General features: G+C 36.3%; 1 long non-coding RNA gene across 1 annotated transcript in view; it reads left to right on the top strand.

Moving 5' to 3' along the window:
• The window catches only part of LOC108445192, an 18,817-nt gene extending 16,063 nt beyond the window's left edge, over positions 1-2,754 (top strand). Inside the window, exon 3 of the long non-coding RNA XR_001859956.1 lies at positions 2,523-2,754. This is a non-coding gene — a long non-coding RNA (uncharacterized LOC108445192). The remainder of the gene's footprint in view (positions 1-2,522) is intronic.
• Positions 2,755-14,154: the final 11,400 nt, after the last annotated feature.

Here is a 14,154-nt window from a genome sequence, read left to right as displayed (position 1 = left end):
GTGAGCCGTCCGGCGAGGACGCTGTGGAGGCCAACGCTGTGTCCCCTCTGCCCGAGGGCACGCCGGGGCTTGTGATTACAAGCCCCCGGTTGCGTTAAGTCAGTAAGGGGATTTCAGCATTTGGAAGATACGCGCTCATGTGATTGCAAGGTGAAGCAACACTTGGGTAATTTGAAGACCTCATCAGTGTGTGAGGTTGACTCAGACATAACCCAATCAGTGTTCACCAATACTGCTTCAGAGCATGAGAAAACAGGTAGTTATTTCTGCTGGAGAAACATCTCTATTTGCTCCTTGCAGCGGTGATACACTGGTTTTCTATTATGATTGAAATCCCCATGTTAAGTTTGACTGCTGTTCTTCCTAATACAATTTCCCAGCTGCAACAATTACATAGATCAGATGTTTCAAAAGAAGATGAGTGTAAGTTACTGACTGCAATTAGAAATAACCAGCCCACACAGAAAATTAGTTTCTATGCCAGTGAAAGGTGGCTTTAGTCCCAGACACACAGTGTATGCAAAAAGATAAGGCAGAAAAGCAGACAACCTCATATAGAGTATCAGAATAAATATTCCCTAGCAGAATGCTCACATTACCTGAGGGCCCAGCTCACTTTAAGCCAACACAGATGCTTTTCCTTGAACTCTCCCTGTGCATTCCCAAGTTGTGTTTGCCAGCAACAGTATTCATGCATCCAAAAAATGAGATAGATTTGAGGATTAATCAGGCTGAAAGGTCTTAGTTTTTTTCTTTCATCAGCTTAGTTTATGACCAAATCAATTTCCTATCAAGCGCACCCAGCAGCTGCACCAGCTCATTTTAAAGGCGACGTACAAGTATGCCAGTATAAAGCAACTGCAGAGCCTTGGAGGACTAATTCCTCTTTATGACTGAAGAAAAGCAACGCCAATGAGGAGCTGACATCTCTCTCTCGACCACGATATTGGAAAATAGCCCAAGCTCCTAAAATGGATTACCTCTTATAGACTGCATGAATGAGTCGCACTCTCTATATAAACATTCCCCCCTCTTTTTTGGACTTCAAGTGGTTGACTTTAAAAAAGGTATGCTCTGATCATACCACTATTCCATTGAAAAGTGTATTTCCACTTACTAAAGAAAAGTAAATGCCTTCCACTTTATCTGTAGGGGATTTTATTTTTTAATTATAAAAATCAGTGAACAAAATTAGTGAAAGTTTACAGCTGTTCATTACCCTGTTTAGAGTCTAAAAATATTTCCCCAACAATGAAATTTAAATTATGGTGTGAGGATGCCTTTAAAAGAGGCCTGTTCCTTCTCTCTTCCGAACAAATTCTATCAAAAAATGCTGGCATGGGTTTTCCCGGTTTATCATGTCTTTAGAAGTCTAAGGTAAGCTGATTTAAATTTTCTTTTCCCTCTGAAAAAATATGTTTCCATTTCTTGGGCTGCTTCAAATACTTTTTAGATTGTTTTATCAGTCTTTCTTTACTTTACAAACAAAGATAATTCTCCCAATCTTCCTTCCTTCCCTTTCCTAAAATTTTCTAGGAAGACTAGGCCTTCTAGATCTAAATCCCTGTATATAGAACATTTTGGCACTCTTTTAGATTTTCCAAATCTTTTAGCAGTTGTGCCAAACTTCTTTCATATAAAGAGTGTATTGTTCTGTACTTGTAAAAAACAGGAAAGATGAGTAAAACAACATCCTTACAATAAAATTTTTAATCCATTAGTATTAGACTCTTTAAAATAAGAGATTTTTTAAAAAGTAATTTGACTTTGACTTAGCTCAATCGTAACGAAGGAATGATGTTGCCAAATATCATTGCTTTCATGTGGCACCTTCTGAGATCCAAAAGCAGCTTAGAAGGCACAGTCATACCTAGCCCATGGATTACTTGCCTGTTAACACACTCAGCTCCCAGGTTCCTCTGCTTCACTTCATTTATTCTGAGCTTCAACAGTCAATAAAAGTTAGGCTCAGTTAATTAATTTTGTAGATGTTCTTATGCACCAGAGAAGGATTTTAGACAGAGAAAGCATTACAACAGCTTCCAGTCAAGGGCACCTGTGTCATGGTGCCCAGTTTGTTTCTATCCATATCCTTTTTCCACCTGATCAAGGAAGGGTGTTAGCCTACTGCTGAATAAACCCATGCTGACCTTGCAATATTACTTCTTTCTTCTGGAGGTTATGAAAGCCTATCATAAGACTATCTTGAACTAGGTTAACAGTTTTCTACTAATGAGATCCTGTCTTATACACCAGACTAATCACAGGATCACAGGATCAGAGAATGAACTGGGTTGGAAAAGACCTTTGAGATCATCAAGTCCAACCTAACCAAACACCTCCTCCTCAACTAAACCATGGCACTGAGTGCCACATCCAGTCTTTTTTTAAACATGTCCAGGGATGGTGACTCCATTATCTCCCTGGGCAGATCACTCTTTCAGTGATCTATCTGATCTAAACTTCCCCTAGCACGCAGCTTAAGACTGTGTCCTCTCATTTTGTCTGTGGTTGCTTGGGAGAAGAGACCTACTCCCACCTGACTACAGCCACCTTTCAGGTAATTGTAGAGAGTGATAAGGACTCCCCTAAGCCGCCTTTATTCCAGGCTAAACAATCCCAGCTCCCTCAGTCGTTCCTCATAGGGCTTGTGTTCCAAGCCCCTCACCAGCCTTGTTGCCCTCCTCTGGATGCATTCCAGCATCTCAACGTCCTTTCTAAACCGAGGGGCCCAGAACTAGACATGGTTCTCAGGATGTGGCCTCACCAGTGCCGAGTACAAGGGAAGAATCTAGAGAACTGTAAGTCATACACAAACATGTGCACAGGAAATAATCTATTTCAACCTGACATGAAAAACCTAGGGAAAAAAATAAATAAGCAATGGTTTAAATATGTGAGCACATATTTTTTACTCACAGCAGCATTAGCACTGGGACAAAACTATTGTTAGCCTAGACTCTAATTTCAGACAGTAACTTAATCAGTCAACCTTTATTTTAAAATTATTATGAAATACTGAAATATACTTAAGTGTCAAAATTTGTGGGTAAAATGACTGTTTATTTTTTTTACTTCTTGGCTAAGGTTGAAGAATAGAGCAGAAAGCAGGTTAAATTTGGCAAATAAGTATCTATATTTGTTTGCAACCCTAACAGTAATTTCTCCTTTTTGTCAGGATCTAAGTAAAATATATAAGCAGTTTTTCTGAGGGGAAAAAAAAAAAAGAAAGCAACACATAAAATACAGGTACATTGGTTTCAAATAGTTATTAAACTATTAGGTATAGTAGTTATAGTGACACTACCACACACCATGTCATAAATTCAGCTTCTACACATAGGAAAATCCATCTTTCTGTAAGGAAATGGAATAGGTGGTTACCCAGGGCACAGAGAAGGCTGAGTTACTGAGTTTTTTTCCTCAGGCTTCACCAGCAAGTACTCCAGCCACACTACCCAAGTCACAGAAGACAAGGACAGGGACTGAGAGAATTAAGAACTTCCTCCTGTGGAAATCAGATTCAAGACCATCCAAGGAACCTGAAATTCATGGAAGCTGATAAGATGCATCCACAGTCAGGAGTACAAAACCTAGGGAGTAAGGAGAAGAAAGGAGCATTTTATTCTCAAGATGGCCTGTCTAATCATCCCAAAAATTGGGAGAGTAGTGAAATTATCAGACTCTGCGAGAGAAAAGTTAACTCTCTTACTGAAAGCAGGCAACAGCTCATGGGTTAATACCAACAGGAAAGGGTGGTGAGCACAGGAGAGATCGTATTTCCCCATATAAAAATACTTGATGCCAGACAAATAATTTGTTCCCTCTCCAAATATCCTTCTTCATTATTATATAGAATTGCTTTTAGAGTGACTCAGAGGTTGACGCACAATGAATCCTCAGCCTTGAGAACAAAGAGTCTCACAATGGCCCTCCATTCAAGACAAAAAGATTCCAAAACACTTCATATTTTTAACAGAAATGAGTATGCAGTGGTTTGGAAATTACCTCTCAGTAAAATACGTGACTTCTCACAAGATAAGATCATGATTTTGCTAAAAATATGGAACACACAAGGTTATTGTCTCATGCAACTTTACATAAGAAAATTTAACTGCAGGTTATTTATCACACTGTAAGAGCTGTAGGTCCTTTTATCAGTCCAAAAATTTCTCTCATATCAGTTGTATGAAAAAGAAGGTTACTCAAAGAAACCCCCAAAAGTTGCCTATTAGAGTTTTTCTTTAGGAGAAAGTGATCTGTAATGAAATCAGTTTTGTTAGCTTACTGATGAATTAGTATTTCTTATAAAAGATTTAATTTTTTACCTATTATGAAAATTCAAGAAATAGAATTCCCTGCTGCCGTGTTCCAATTGCATGATCAGTTAGCAAAGCATGGTTTTACCATCTACTTTCTTTGCTGACTAAGGTCAGCACTATAGGTTAGAATCTGTCAGTTAATACTGAAGTTTATTTCCTCAGCTGCAGAGAAAAGTGGCAGACAAGGCCATTTTAAGCATATACTCCGCTGCTCACATTGTAGTCTGGGGCTAAGAAAGCACTTCTCAAAACAGCTTATATCTTAATAATAGCATATCAGCTGAAGCACTGGAGGTGAAAATACATACCAGAGACATTAACTATTAATTCACAGAAAATTCCATTTGTTGTTTTCTGACCATACCCATTTAGCTTTGTTATTTTCTTCCCCCCATTGTCACAGTAAGAGGACAGCATATTTTCAGGGTGGAGCAGACTTTTCTTGGTGATGCAAACTAAACACCACCTTCCCTTAACACTTCCCAGACTTTCCCCATTTCCATACCACGGTCCCTTTGTTCATTACCTTTTTTCCCCTCTCCACTACAGGACAAGGAATAAGTTCCAGGTCCTTCAAGAGTGTAATTATTTGAAACCTTAATGACAGAGGAAAAAAATTTCCACCTCCACCACAGTACTTTACAACTCTTACCTATGTCGAGAGTTTCACTCTTATGAGAAGTTATGCACAGAAATCACTCACACATTGCAGAGTGATTGTAGTTATGTGTTAGAAACTTAAAAATGCTTAAGAATGAATGAAGAATGCAGATTCACAAATTAAAACAATGATTTAACATATGTAATTGGGCACAATATAATAATGATGGTATAGTAATATATATGATAATAATATATAACCTAATATATATAATATAATAAAAATACTCTAGCAGAACAGTTGAAGGAAGATACTTAATATTTCACCCAAATGTCACAGTTTGGGGGGTTTGGGGTTGGTTTTCTGGCTTTTGGGGTGTGTATGTGTGTGTGTGTTTGGTATTGGTTGATTGGTTGGTTGGGGTTTTTTTGTCTAGAATCTAATCAAAACAAAGCAATCTCTATTCTAGGAGATCGATGATTTTTCATGCTGTTCTCTGTAATTTTTCTGGGACAGAAATTATTAATGACAAAAAAGGCTTTAGGAACATCTCAACAAGGGTGGGAATGAAAAAGTGTGGCGTCATTCTGCTCTCAAATAACTAAAAATCTATAAGGTTTTCAAAGCCATCTTTGATAACAGAAGTACAAAAAAAAAAAGGACTGTCTAGTACACAGAAACCCTGAGTAATTCATGAAGTGTCTTTTCAACAGCTTGAGGTAACTAGTAAGACCCTGTACAGGAAAAAAATTGCACAACTTGCAAGTTTACACTGGGATTTTAGTTTAATGTTACATTATCTTGAGAACAGCAAAACCTTCACTCTTTTATCTCTACAATTAGTGATTTGTGTTTAGTTAAGAGTCTCAGCAGCAAGTAAAGAGAACCAAAATAAATGAGAATGTTTGTTACAGTATTAATACAATATAGAATTATTGTAAGCAATGAAGATGTTTAGCAAATGGTGTTTCTCTCTGAGGGAGCTAGGGGTGTTTAGCCTGGTTGAAAAAGCACTCAGAGGGGACCTTTCTTCTCCCTACAACTACCTGAAAGGGGGCTGTAGCCCGCAGGTGCGTCAGTCTCTCCTTCTAGGCAGCAGAGGAAATGACTTCAAGTTTTACCAGGGCAGGTTTAGTTTAGATAACAGGAAAAAATTCTGCACCCCAAAGGTAGTCAAGCACTGGAGCAAGATGCTCCCACATGCTTCACCACAGGGAAGTGGTGGTGTCACCATCCCTGGAAATAGTCAAAAACCTGTGGATGTGTCTTATGGGGACACGTTTTAGCAGTGAACATGGCAATGGTAGGTCGCTGGTTGAAGTCAATGAATTTAGAGCTCTTTTCCAACATTAGTGATTCTATAATTTTATGAAATATCTCTATATCAAGACTGCATTTTAAAATACAAATGTAATGAGGACATACTTTTTATTAATATTTTTTTTCTCCCAAATTAATGGAAAGGAAATTTTCCTTACTTTCCATGTTTCAGAAATGTTAATTTGACAAGCTTTTTAGTGTCAGACCCTAAAACATGGATTATTAGAGAAAATCTGTAAATATCTCAGTACAGATATAATAATTTACATTGTCTGGTTAACTAAATAAAACTAATTGTTATCTAATGGTATCTAAATTTACCTTGCTTTACATACCTTTGAGATGTGGCCACCACGTTTTTTCCTTTTGTGCAAGAGCAAACTCATTAAGAAAACCACTGTTTTGTAGCGAAACAGAATTAAAGACTAGAATCAGAACCTTAATAATCACAAAACATATCTTGAGAAAAGCCATAAGAGTTAAGAGTAGAATTTGATTTCAATTAATAGCTGTCTTTGAAGTTCTGTTGCCAAAAGAGAAAAGCTATGTAATAACTAACTGGAATTATTCTAGTTAAAAGCCACATGTAAGAAACTGAAAATATGAGAGAGGAAGGTCTGCAACTATTGAAAGCTTATTTTTTAAGCATTAGTCCTAGTGCTCATTCACATTTCTGAAAGGAAGCACCCATTTAAATGTTTTGGGGGTTTTTTTCTTAAATTCACCATATTGTTGGGGTAGGGGGAGTTGTAAAGTTCCAAAAGTTCATTTGTAAACAACTTTAACAAGAACTTAGCAAACTCTGCTGTGAACTTCTGGTATTGAAATTATCTTAGGTAAATACCACTAATGCACACCACAGCTGAGGAAATTTCTTCCTCATTACACATGCTGCAGCTCAGTTGGGGAAAATACTTGACCCCTCTCTCCAACTTTAGCTTAATCACCATTTCAGATGATGTTTTTGGTGCCAACACTACCCTTGCAATTTCTGACCATCAGAAGAATCAGAACTGTATCCCTAAACACAAAAGTCAATAATTAATCAATTTCCAATTAATTAATGAGGAAAATCTCATTGTTATGGCATTAGTTGCAATAAAATTTTAGTAATAGAAAACTAAACTTCAAACAGTTAAACACCAGAAAATGTCCTTCCTTTCAGTTCTCCAGCTTTCTTTTTATTTTTTATTATGTAATTATTTCTGCATTTATATAAAAATTTTCAAGATGTTGCCTAACTTGGGATTAGAGCACACACACTATGCAACTTCTTTGCAATGTATTGTAAGGTAGCTCCTCAATGAGCAAAATTTTATTATCTTATTCAAACCTATTTTTAAATTTTTTTTCTAAAACAGTTATTTTTTAATTCTGCTTCATTCAATTGACATAAAAAAATGCAGCTTGCATTTAAGGAGTTCAAGTAGTGTCATTTTTACTAGCTTAGACATTTTTGAAGTCATTAAATTTATTTAAAGTAAGGAACTGGATTCATAATACACATCAGCCCTTTCTCCAGTACTGTCACACATAAGCCAAGACCACTTAAAGACACAACTTTGGATTAAATCTCCTTTGGCTTCAGGTCCAGGTGAGAATATTTTACTGGACACATAGCACCTTACTGTGATTTAAATGCAGGACTACCTGCAAATGGAATAAAGCTCTCAAAAAATAGCCTCAAAGAAAATTAATTATCCCAAAAATCATTTTAAAGCGTCTTTAGAATGTCTGGACAGGTGCAGCTGAAGATGCAAAAGCTATCAAAGGAAACAGGTTATTTCTGTGCCCTTGGCTGGAACCATCAATTTTACAAAAAATAATTTCATAAAGAATAAAAATAATGTGAGTTTTAAGTTAAAATAGATTTAACTGATCTCTTCCTTAAGAAGACAGAAATGAAGTGAAAAAGCTAAGGCTAGAACATAGAACACCACAGAAACTGTATATAAATTATGAAGGAGGTTGCCTATTTGTAAGTATTTGCTTCAGTCCCTGTCTATTCAGTTTTTCAGAATTCGTGTGAGGGTAAATTACTCTCTTACATTTTCCTTTGTGTTTCTTTCAACTCACAAGAAGCCAAGATGTCCTCACATACAAAACATACATTGCCTCAGAGGTTTTCAAAAAAGTATTGCCACTCAGTGTTTAGAATTTTAGAAGAAAAAATTCTTTAGAGAGAAGAATATTGTCTCTGCCATATTCTGTACTATCGCTGTATTCATAGTCCTAGATCTCTAGTTCTTTCTAGTCCAATGTGTTTCTTTCATGAGTACAGATTCAATACAGTACTCTTACTTGACCTTTTTTGTTTGTTCACTTGTTAATATAATTTAAATAATAAATGTGTTGATCAATTCCTAGTATTTTATACTTGTTGATTCTTTTTGCGATAGAAGTCAATATTAGTCCATAATCAGAGTCAAAAGGGAAGGAATGGTGAGAAGGAAAGTTCTTACTTGCACAGATAAATTCATGAAAAGGCAGCAAATTCAGGACAAATGTACAAGCGGCAATATATACAGAATATATACAGAAAAAATTCTAAGATCTTCAAGTGAATTCAGTAAGGAATTCAAAGTAGTTGCACATTTTCAGGTAAAAACTCTGTAGGTTTCACAGAGAAAAAAAAATCAAATTTCACATCAAATCTTCCTAAACAACTGTATACTTTGGTGTAATGAAAGCAGGAATAAGGGTAGCAAGGGAATAGATTATACCTTTCCATATCCAGAATGTTGATTCACAAATAGTTAATTATTCTTTGAAAATTATTTTTTAAAAATCTATTTTCTTTCGGCTCAGTTTTAGAAAATTTGACAAATACTTCAGTGATCTGCTACTTACATACTTCACTCAGGAAAAAAATTGGAATGCATGTACGTTTTTGAAGATAAGTTTGGCTGCTGACATGTAGCTTTAACCACAAGCACAATATTGATGACTTCACAATTTCTTCTTCCATCCTCAGGAAAAGAAAGAGGTTAGAGCTCAGAAGTCTCCTATCTGCAGTCTAGCACGACACCTGGACAGCTTTTGTGGCAGAATTAAGGTTGTAGATAGCCCCACACTGAAAAAAATCCAATGACAGGCACTCCATTCCATCCCCACCTTGGGGTGATCCAAATCTGTCTCTGACCCTTTGAATAAACTTTCTCCACCCTCTTTCTGCCATTGCCATGCTCATCCGAACCTGCATGGAAGTTAGTTAAGGAGCTAAACTAGAAGAAAATTAACCCTGTCTAAACCACTGACTCATTCAATACTGGTTTAGCTACTTTTAACATCCTGGTTGAGCACCAGCGGCTGCATAAAGAAAGCACTGGGAATGTGCAGCTCTCTCCAGGGGCAGACAACGCTCCCGTTTGAACATGAACTTGTACCCTGAGCAAGACAGTTGTTCAGGAGACTGCAACACACGTGGGATCAAAAAAGGAGTTGTACAGCCAAGCCAAAGCCCACACCTCACTGAAATAGGAGAAGATCCTGAAAATGGCCAGACACCTTAAATTAGGAGGAAGCAAGTTCTATAACAATTAATCCTTTTTTGATAGGAAGAACTAATCTTTTGAAGTGTGTTTTTAAGTCAGGAATTTAAAATACACAGCTTAAAAATACACTCATTCAAATTTTTAGGTCTGTATATAAGCAAATCTTTAACTTTTAAGGACAGCACTACATAACCTTATTTCTTGTGTTTAATGCATGCATCCTTCATAAAGAAGGTGCTATTTCAGAGTATGAATACACCAAAAAAAAAGGAGAAAAATGTATAAATCACTGCTGCTCTTCCCCCCTTCCCCACTGCTGTAGTAATACTAAAGTTTTACTTCTCCACTGAACTATTTGAGCTGCCCTACTGCATTTAGAGACTATAATGAGTCTACTTCTGAAAATAGTTGTGTCTTAATGAAAGTAAAACTATGACATCTTCCACATGATCTTGCTTATAAGTTCAATTTCAATTATAAATCTCCCTCATCTTAAGCCAGAACATCTCGAACAAATGAGGTAAAAAATATTAAAAGTGAGGTAACTGCAGTTCCCTCATTTTTTTGCTTTTATTGAAAATGAACATATTCAAAATATATGTAAAATATATTAAAAAATACTGTTAAGTCAAACAATAAGAATTTGGTGTTAAGACTGCCCAAGCAAATCTGTTTGATGTACTAATAGGATTAAAGACAGGATATTCATGGTGCTCTGATCTTAACACCCAATAATTTGTTAAGCACCTATATCACACAGATTCTAAAAAGTTTAAAATAATTTGTGATAATTTTTACCCAGATGACCGAGGATTTCATATCAGAATGAGTTTGAGTAATGTTCATTAATAATAAGGTTGTGAATAAAGTTCAAAATAATGTTTGGTTCTGTTTTCTACATATAAAAAATTTCTGTCAAGGGAGAAAAATTACAAAACACAGATGCATGCTCACACAAACAAAAGCAAAGGAGAAATCTATATCATTGCCAGTTATGTCTCACCTCAATTTCAAGTCACTGCTGATCATGAAAACGACAGCACGTATGACAGTGAATGGCAGTACTGTGGAAATGATGAGATGTAAAACAGTCTGTTAAGGGAAGCTTTCTCCCAAAAGCTTTAATTGTACATATTGGGGTTTTTTTGTGAAATGACATCCAAATATACACACACACTTCCCTTCCTGTGTGATTTGCATTACATAAAAGAAGAGGAAAAAGCCACAAGAGAAGTACAGGAGTGAAGGACAAGTGCAGCCTTCCACCGTGAAATCTGAAGTTTAACACAGCACAGAGCAAGGCAGAAAAGATTTTATATGGAGATTTGATGTTCCTCTGGAGTCTGTTCTATTTTACCTCTCTTAAACCTTCTCAACAATATGCTAATGAAGCCAGGGTCCCTGGTTTTGCAAAATATTATTTAAACTGTATTAAGGAACTCAACATAAAAATCTATAATGTTTTTCTATCCCACCTGTATCTTTACAGTGTTATATATCTTATCAATGTCCTAAATGAATTATATATATCTGTGAAGATAAAGAGAGCATATGATTTGAATTATGTCAAATGTACTTTGACAGAATAACATAAATCATACATAGAAATAAGTAAAAACTAATAAAAATAATAAAGATATATCTGTCACCAGAAAAAATTAATTCCATCTCAATTCCTCCTCATCATGACAGGGGGCAGAAGGGGAAGAGAAAAAAGCTATTATACAATAAATTACTCAAGATACTTAGGACCAGAGAGAGAAACAGCAAGAACACATGGAAGAAGCAGATGAGTAGTTCGGACACTTAATTGGTAGCAAGGGAGTTCGGAATTATCTTGTCCCCAAACTATTTCTAAGCTTGTTTGCTCCTGAAATTAGTATAATGAGAGATTAAATTAGGACATAAACAACCCTGAGAGCAGTTGGTGGAGTGAATAAACTCTATGTCCTTCCCAAATGTCACTATTACCAGAGTAGCAACTCAAGAGAAACCACACATCTTAAATCACTGGCAATTTCTATTTTATGGCACAATACAGAGCCCTGAAGTTTCTCTTCATTCAACCTGAACCTACAGTGTAATTATTAGGACACTTTAAGAAGAATGATAAGCCCATAACTTGGCTTTAACCAGGAGCTATCCAAGCTGATCTCTTATATCCTACCGCTATGTCCTTCCACACCCATACTTAAAAAGAGAGACTGAGGCCCTGCTTGGTTCCTTGTAAGAACAGGAGTTACAGACTTGGAGAGGAGATCCATGCTTAGAACAGCAGAGGTGGAAACATCTTCCAGATATTCTTAATCAGGGACCTGGACTACAGTGAGATGGTCAAAAATGAGTAGATTTACAGTGAAATTCTGCTCATCAGCTTAGAGGTCAAAATTCATGCAGCTGTCATTCAGCTTGTTCCAAGCTTGGGAAGGTAAAGGTATTATGACTTTGGAACAAAATATGTAAACCCTAGAATCAGTACTGCTGAGTTTGAAAGTTCTCAATTTCAAAGTCTAGGTCATGTTGATAGGATCTTTGTTTCATTCTGAGAAAATTTCTGTATAGAAATAATTCTTATATATAAAAATTACTTTTCCCTGTGGACATATATTACATACTCTAGTAGAGTGAGCGTGACCACTACTTTTTACATGAGAAGTGTTTACTTTTTTATAGTTCAATGTAAACCCATTTCTTGTACAGCTGTTGCTAATTGCTGTCCTTCTCTTTCACTGAGAGTGGGTTTTCAAGTGTTCTCCAAAGCTCCTTAGAGCTAGAGATCTCCAAAGCCAAAAACTGCATTTGTATTACAGACAAGACTTATGCTGCTGGTATGTTAATAGCTTCTCTTATTGTATTTCAGAGTATACCAGCAAGCTCCCAACTAAGTAACGTCAATGATGTCAACATCTACAGAATTCCTCATGGGATCTTGACATGGCAGATCTCTTCTGGTTCCTGGGAGATTTTAAGTTATCAAAAAAAAGGAGCACTGCAGCCCAGCTGCTTTCACACTCAGTGCTTGCCCTCATTTAAAATAGTTTATTTATCTATTTAATTCAAACAGAGGAAGAAAACAAACCAAGCCTCTCATCTTCCCTGGTCCTCAATCCCTTAAAATTTCCTGCCATTTCTTACCTTTGTGGCTTGTATTTTGCCTCAATCTTCTTATCCTTGCTGCGCTCCTCACATCAGACTGCCCCTCTGCAGCACCACCGGCTGCTGCCCCTAAGGCACCAAGCCACAGGCAGCTCACGGCTCCTACCTGTCTGCTGAGGGAGACAGATGGAAAAGGAGGACTCAGGGTGCCTACTACCTGTTATAGATCACTGCCATGGCAGTGGTTTCTGCCTTATTGTGGTGTCCACCCTTTTTTTGTCATTTTCTCAACACTTACCATGAAGCAGACATAAATGCAGTGCAAGTCTTCAGTTGTATGTGAGTCTTAACTTGTAGCTACAAAATTATTACTGGGCTTGAAATCTTCTTCTCCTCTATGTCAGTGTAGCAAAATAGTCTCCAGCTGTTAAAACTGGAATGATATAAAGCTGACCTAAAATTAATGGCTTAATAATATTTTTAGGGCATAACCCCCAGCACAACAAAGGAGACAAAGGCAAAGAAAGGAGATCAGACAAAACTTTTCAATAACAAGAGGAGGAGAATACCAATGGTAACAGTAGCAAGACTTTACTAGAAATTTGAAAAGAGTGAAGGAAACCATAGGAAACATAAAAAAGTCTTTAAATTAACTTTATATTTCAAAATGTTTTGTAGTCTGAATAGTTTGATTACCATTGATTTGTTATCATGAAGTTTAGTCTGAATACATAGTTGATACATGCTGTTATTGAATCCTGTATCTCTTGTTCATTAATTATTTGTTAATATTATTTAGACCAGTATTGTTTCCCTAGAGGTACAATAAATAGTCTAAAGCATGTTGTACATATTTCTTCCTCTACTTCATAAACAGTAGCAGTGACCCAAATGAACTGTATTAAGACAGAATTCTCAAAATATCTTCATAATGTAAATAATATTTCCTAAATTGTATTTGTATCAGCTATAATTACAAAATTGCATCTTTAATTCCAACAATTTTTTTACATGCTGTGTGTAGGGTTAACATGTATACCACTAATATTTCTTTCCAGCTTCTTCCAATTCTCTGTCACGCTAGTCTGAAGTGTGCTGTATTAAATTATAAACCAGCTGATTTTATTCAGACTCGCTGTGGTCTTTTGGTATCTTTTATGATAATAACAGGTATACCTGAATTCCTAAATATAACATCAGAACAAGCCAAAATAATATATATTTTACTTTTTTAAAAAAATTATTTATTTTATGGGTCTCCCTTTTCAGTTTTGGACTTGTCTTTAGTGATCATCCATCATTTTAGTGATCAGCCGAACAT

Source organism: Corvus brachyrhynchos, unplaced genomic scaffold (assembly GCF_000691975.1).
Source record: "Corvus brachyrhynchos isolate BGI_N302 unplaced genomic scaffold, ASM69197v1 scaffold90, whole genome shotgun sequence".
Taxonomy (NCBI): domain Eukaryota; kingdom Metazoa; phylum Chordata; class Aves; order Passeriformes; family Corvidae; genus Corvus; species Corvus brachyrhynchos.
This window is presented reverse-complemented; position numbering and strand designations above follow the sequence as displayed.